The following is a 7,340-nucleotide window of genomic DNA, read 5'->3' as shown; positions in this document are numbered from 1 at the left end:
TGGGCCCTTTAGTTATAATACTTATTTCTGACTCATCCCTAATGACTTATGACAGCGTGCCTGCAGTCGTACCTTTACCAATGTGAGGGGTCGACCGCCTCTTGCTTATTGAGAACAATATATCTTTGCCTCACGCAGGTCACAGTGGGTACTATCAATAGTCCAGCGCCCAACGCGCCACAGAGCAGTGCGTTTGAGGCTCCGAGTAAGTGAACTGTGGGCTGCTTAGCGAGCAGGGCGGATTTTTGGCAGGACAGCCGATCGCGTTTACATTTTCTAAACGGCTGTGTGTCTCACCCAACGTCACACGGCTGTACTCCAGCAAATATGTAAATGGCATTAACTGAGTGATTTGTTGATGTGAAGTGTTCCTTTGCGTACCGTGATTACGCGACAACCGCGCCGGACACCCACGATTTGGACTGCAATGAGGATTGTACATTCGGTGCCACAAGACGAATGTTGGCGTGTCACGCATTAATAGGCGACCTGTGATAAGGTAACTGTTATTACTTTGTCAGACGAAGGGACTAACTGCCGCATTCATGCTGTTTAGACAGTAGATAAAGAACATTAACAACAAGTATGTGCCAATTATTGCTACCTGACATCCTAATTACCTTTGTTGGATTTGATACGAAACAACTCCCGTGGAAATATTAACTGTGCAGCCTTTATCTTTTGTGTAGTGTCACCGCTAAACACCACACTTGCTAGGTGGTAGCCTTTAAATTGCCCGCGGTCCGTTAGTATACTTCGGACCCGCGTGTCGCCATTATCAGTGATTGCAGACCGAGCGCCGCCACACGGCAGGTCTAGTCTAGAGAGACTACCTAGCACTCGCCCTAGTTGTACAGCCGACTTTGCTAGCGATGATTCACTGTCTACATACGCTCTCATTTGCCGAGACGACAGTTTAGCATAGCCTTCAGCTACGTCATTTGGTACGACCTAGCAAAGTGCCATATTCAGTTACTATAATCTGAACAGATAATATTGTGAATCATGTACCGTTAAGAGCGACGTTCATCATTAATGGATTAAAGTTAACTATCAAACTAATTACGTCTGCTTTTAGAATTCTCATTCCTTGTCATGTTCCAGACCTGACGTCAGTATAGTTCTTCCCTCCTCACGCCAGTCTGCATGAGTTAAAACGCATGCATTTCGGCCTCCTCTAGTAACACGGCGTTGGCTCTTCTGACAAAACAACATGTTGCACTCGGTCAAACTATTCTAAACCGTTAGGCTATAATCCACTAGGCTATAAAGGTGGGTTCAATTAAAGGAGTGTTTCACCAATAATACTGTTTCTTTTTCTTTTTTCCCCTCCCCTTCTTCCTTTCTTCGCGTTGGTCATACTGCAGTGTTCCTGTTTACTTTCGGTTCATATTTTTTTGCCAAACGTACAGAAACAATTAAGCATCTATTGTAAAATCTGGTACTCGGCCCCTTTAATACGACGTTGCACAATCCATACCAGCACTATTATCAGGACGGGAAACGGGATGGCGGATCATGGCTGGTAGTCATACTTTGATTTACACATAATTTCATTTGATCCATTATAAATGGATAACAATTTATTAACATAAGCTTCCTACAGATAATTCCCCTCAATCTACAGTACAATGCAGCAGTTACTTAGTATATGTGCTTATTGAAATAAGACAATTATCAGAACCCAACAAGTATAACCATAAAATGCATATCAAATCAGTCAAGAAACAACTAGCAAACACAGTATTGCCGTGGCTTCGCCACACTTAACAGAAGCTTGGAACTGGCAGTACAGTTCCTACCCACCAGCCACTTAATTGCATTTGATTACTACAAGGCCCAACACGGCCCAAACAACACGGAAAACTCACGTGGTTAACCACAGTTCACTAAACATGGATACGTTCTAGTGCAAGAAAGATTGCCTTGAAACAAACACAGATTACACTTAACGTGATTACACACTGTAACTTAAATAGGTATGTAACATCGACTGAACAGAAACAGTTGACTGCAATTAGCCCAAAATTACATGACAATCAATAGAAAGGATTTAATTGCTTTACACCTACTCTCTTTGCTAACGTTTACTTAGTTACTCTGTAAGTAACAAAAAAAAACATTTGTTTAAATATCAGAAAATCATAACCAAACTACAAAACGCGTTTTACCCGCCTTGGCGGAAAGGAAAGATATGCTACATTGTTGGTATGGGGTCTTCGCCCAAAGCGTTTCAGCAGTGGCAGGGTTACGTAAACATAACAGGACCTAGGCTGCGGGCTACATCACCCTCCCTGCCAAGGCGTTGGCACTTACAGCAGCTTTTGACAAACACAGGACAATTGCAACTCTCTGAAACACACACAAAAACACTAGGCAGAATCCTTGCACCAAACATACGTGCAAGAGCCTACAAAATGTTCCGTCCACAGTAATCACTAACCTTGTAAGGTGTCAGGCAAATCCAACACTTTCCATGAAAACCCTGACATAATAAGCAAATCTAGTAGTATGTCACACAGCTCCGAATAAATCGTGACATTAAATTAACCAAAGTAATACGAGTAACGAGTGAGCAAATGGAATACCACAGACTAACACAAGAATGCCTAAATGCATGTCGTACCTTTCCACCGAGAGACCGACGCAGTTCCGAGGGGAGAAACGAGAACAGAAGCCGAGAGCAGAACCGTGTTAAGCTAGAAGGCCCTACCATAAGGTACAGACTGGACACCCACGTCGCCAGCTAACCACTAGGGCTCACCACCCGCACGTTTTAGCGTGAGACTTTTTCGCGTCTCAGGTACGTCAAGGACCACCCCCCAGCCCATGTTAAAAGCTAGAGCCCTCCAGAAAAACAGTATAGATCTTACGATAACACAAAAAGGGCCACTACCACCCGCAAGTTTTAGCGTGAGACTTTTTCGCGTCTCAGGTACGTCAAGGACCACCCCCCAGCCCATGTTAAAAGATAGAGCCCTCCAGAAGAACAGTATAGATCTTACAATAACGCTAAAAGGACCACACCAGCTGCAGGTTTTAGCGTGAGACTTTTTAGCGTCTCTGTTACGTTGCAAACTTTAAAAACATTGCCCCGCCACGAAAAGTATAACGTTTCTCATTGGATAGACAGAATTTTTGTAGGCGGAGCTTAAGGTTCACATTGAGACCCTGATTGGTCAGATGAAAACACAGCCAGATAGTTTTTTTAAACCAACTTCGGTAAATTGTAGTAAGGAGAAGTTAGGAGAGAGTTGGTTCCGAGACGGCGAGCTGGATGGCTGCTGCGCCGGCCGCTGTCGCCCTGACGCTGCCTAAACACCGACAAGGTAATGAACGCATGCGATGCCGCATTTTTGATCGCATAAGGCTTCACTCAGAACTGCAGAAGTCTCATCTGTTACACCCCCATTTTGCGTAATACTAGTGTCGATCGTTAATTAAAACTCATGGTGTTCACATTTGCCACTAAAGAAAAGATCTGAAACACGATGATTTTTCTTTTATATAGTTATTGAGAAGCCACATCACCCACTGTAATTTACAACAAGTTAAATAAGTAATTAAAGATAATTGAGGGTCACTGCAGACCATTTTGATAGTTTTCTCTTTTGTGAAACTTAAATTAAACCGATATTATAGATGTGATATGGCATAGGTCATCCTTCGATCCATTGTAGAACTTGGAAACCCATTCAGGGAATATTCGTTCACATTCTTCTTGGACGCTGTTGGTTTTTACCATCCTGTATTAAAACACTTCCTTTTATCAATAGTGCAATTTATAAACAATGTTTTGTGAGTAGAATAAAATTTCTAATGGTAAACTTAACTGCTTTTTCGACGTTATTTTACAAGCTAACTAAACATAGGAAAGCCTTGAACCCTTTCCACTAAACTTAGTTAGTATTAAGATTCTTTTACAGGGAGTGCATGGAGCTGACGCTGAGATCATTTAGTATTTGGTTATATCATCGCTAGTCTCACTGAACTCTTCTGAATTCTACATGTCATGTGTGATATGGCGTCTCCTTACCAGCAACAGGTCTCAGGTTCAAACTAGTTAATTCCCTAAAAAACGCGCTCAGAGGGTCCCTGCGCGAAAGTGGTAGGGATACACGATATAGAACAAACTGACACCACCATGAATGTTTAGAACCTTGAAATTGAAACCATTTAAGTACGGTTCACCAATAATAGTAATCTCACTTAGGTGCAGTTTTCAATCACTTAATACCTGAATAATCAGTTAGAGATCAACCAGTACAGTTATAATTAAGAATTCACTCCGAAGTCAAAATTTATCCAGCTCACACAGAGCTCATCCACATGCATTTCGATTATCGGCTGAGTAAGTTCCACAATCATCTAGCGAGTGAAAAGCCTCTTAACACGTCGCTCAGCCACACGCACTAACGGCCGACTTACTTGATGTTTGCACACAGAACAACTCAGCCGTTCAAAATGGCTCTGAGCACTACGGGACTTAACAGCTGTGGTCAGTAGCCCCCTAGAACTTAAAGCTACTTAAACCTAACTAACCTAAGGACATCACACAGAATTCGAACCTGCAACTGTAGCGGTCGCACTGTTCCAGACTGAAGCGCTTAGAACCCCTCGGCCACTCCGGCAGGCCGACTCAGCGTCTCAAGCAGCGTAACCACTTTACTTCAGGAACCTTGGATCTCCGAGCTGCCCCAAAACACAGACTTGCCGACCAATACTGCTCTTTGGCATATCCCGCTGATAGGGCACACCTGGTCGCTGTCGACACTCCTTTCTCCGGAGACGTCCAAAGTCTCTCAATGTTTTCTTTTCGAAATCTGACGGCCGACTCTTGAAGCCCGCCAACCCGGAAGAATGCCACATGATATCCAAAGATCAGATATAACCTTCAAAATCGATCGCAACGATATAACGAGAGTACCCGGTGCTGGCCCCATTCTTCGAATGCTCAAAATCATTAAAATATTTAAAGATCAATTTCGTCCTGATACCTTTCATGGCGCTCACGTATCCTGAATGGAGCTGCCATAATCCCCATAAAAATACGCTCCTGCGCACATCAGTAAGCCCATGTTTTTAAAATAAAATCGCCACCACATCCGTGATTGGCCCACCATAACTCCAAATATGTGCTTTCTTTGTCACCCTCGACAGTGAGAAAGACACACCAGGGAAGGAGGAGGAGACGCAATGACCTGAATCTCAGTAGAAAAATAAAGGAGACACGGTTTTCTCCAAGGAGATACATTACTTGCTCTCCATAACTAATCGAGATTTCTAACTATATGTGATGTTGGTATTGTTGTTGTTTTGGTCTTTAGTCCTGAGACTGGTTTGATGCAGCTTTCCATGCTACTCTATCCTGTGCAAGCTTCTTCATCTCCCAGTACCTACTGCAACCTACATCCTCTGAATCTCCTTAGTGTATTCACCTCTTGGTCTCCCACTACGATTTTTACCCTCCACGCTGCCCTCCAATACTAAATGGTGATTCCATGATGCCTCAGAGCATGTCCTACCAATCGATCCCATCTTCTAGTCAAGTTGTGCAACAAACTTCTCTTCCCCCCAATCCTATTCAACACTTCCTCATTAGTTATGTGATCTACCCATCTAATCTTCAGCATTCTTCTGTAGCACCACATTTCGAAAGCTTCTATTCTCTTCTTGTCCAAACTATTTATCGTCCATGTTTCACTTCCATACATGGCTACACTCCATACAAAAACTTTCAGAAATGACTTCCTGAGACTTAAATCTATACTCGATGTTAACAAATTTCTCTTCTTCAGAAACGCTTTCCTTGCCATTGCCAGTCTACATTTTATATCCTCTCTACTTCGACCATCATCAGTTATTTTGCTCCCCAAATAGCAAAACACCTTTCCTACTTTAAGTCCCTGATTTCCTAATCTAATTCCCTCAGCATCTCCCGGCTTAATTCGACTACATTCCATTATCCTCGTTTTGCTTTTGTTGATGTTCATCTTATATCCTCCTTTCAAGAGCCTATTCCGTTCATGTGCTTTTCCAAGTCCTTTGCTGTCTCTGACAGAATTTCTTCTCCATGGATTTTAATACCTACTCCGAATTTTTCTTTTGTTTCCTTCACTGCTTGCTCAATATACAGATTGAATAATATCTGGGAGAGACTAAAACCCTGTCTCACTCCCTTCCCAACCACTGCTTCCCTTTCATGTCCCTCGACTCTTATAACTGCCATCTGGTTTCTGTACAAATTGTAAATAGCCTTTCGCTCCCTGTATTTTACCCCTGGCACCTTCAGAATTTGAAAGATAGCATTCCAGTCAACATTGTCAAAAGCTTTCTCTAAGTCTACAAATGCTAGAAATGTAGGTTTGCCTTTCCTTAATCTTTCTTCTAAGATAAGTCGTAGGGTCAGTATTGCCTCACGTGTTCCAACATTTCTACGGAAGCCAAACTGATCTTCCCCGAGGTCGGCTTCTACTAGTTTTTCCATTCGTCTGTAAAGAATTCGTGTTAGTATTTTGCAGCTGCGTCTTATTAAACTGATTGTTCGGTAATTTTCACATCTGTGAACATCTGCTTTCTTTGGGATTGGAGTTATTATATTCTTCTAGACGTTTGAGGGTATTTCGCGTGTTTCATAAATCTTGCTCACCAGATGGTAGAGTTTTGTCACGACTGGCTCTCCCAAGGCCGTCAGAAGTTCCAATGGAATATTGTCTACGCCGGGGGCCTTGTTTCGACTCAGGTCTTTCAGTGCTCTGTCGAACTCTTACGCATTATCGTATCTCCCATTACATCTTCATCTACATACTCTTCCATTTCCATAATATTGTCGTCAAGTACATCGCCCTTGTATAGACCCCCTATATACTACTTCCACCTTTCCCTTCTTTGCTTAGAACTGGGTTTCCATCTGAGATCTTGATGTTCATACAAGTGGTTCTCTTTTCTCCAAAGGTCTCTTAAATTTTTCTGTAGGCAGTATCTATCTTACCCCTAGTCAGATAAGCCTCTACATCCTTACATTTGTCCTCTAGCCATCCCTACTTAACCATTATGCACTTCCTGTCGATATCATTTTTGAGACATTTGTATTCCTTTTTGCCTGCTTTATTTACTGTATTTTTATATTTCCTTCTTTCATCAGTTAAATTCAATATTTCTTCTGTTACCCAAGGATTTCTACTAGCCCTCGTCTTTTTACCTACTTGATCCTCTGCTATGCTCTCCCTGAAACTCTCTACAACCTCTGGTTCTTTCAGTTTATCCAGGTCCCATCTCCTTAAATTCCCACCTTTTTGCAGTTTCTTTAGTTTTAATCTACAGATCATAACCAATAGATT

Source organism: Schistocerca gregaria, chromosome 5 (assembly GCF_023897955.1).
Source record: "Schistocerca gregaria isolate iqSchGreg1 chromosome 5, iqSchGreg1.2, whole genome shotgun sequence".
Lineage (NCBI taxonomy): Eukaryota > Metazoa > Arthropoda > Insecta > Orthoptera > Acrididae > Schistocerca > Schistocerca gregaria.
Note: the sequence above shows the minus strand (reverse complement) of the source record.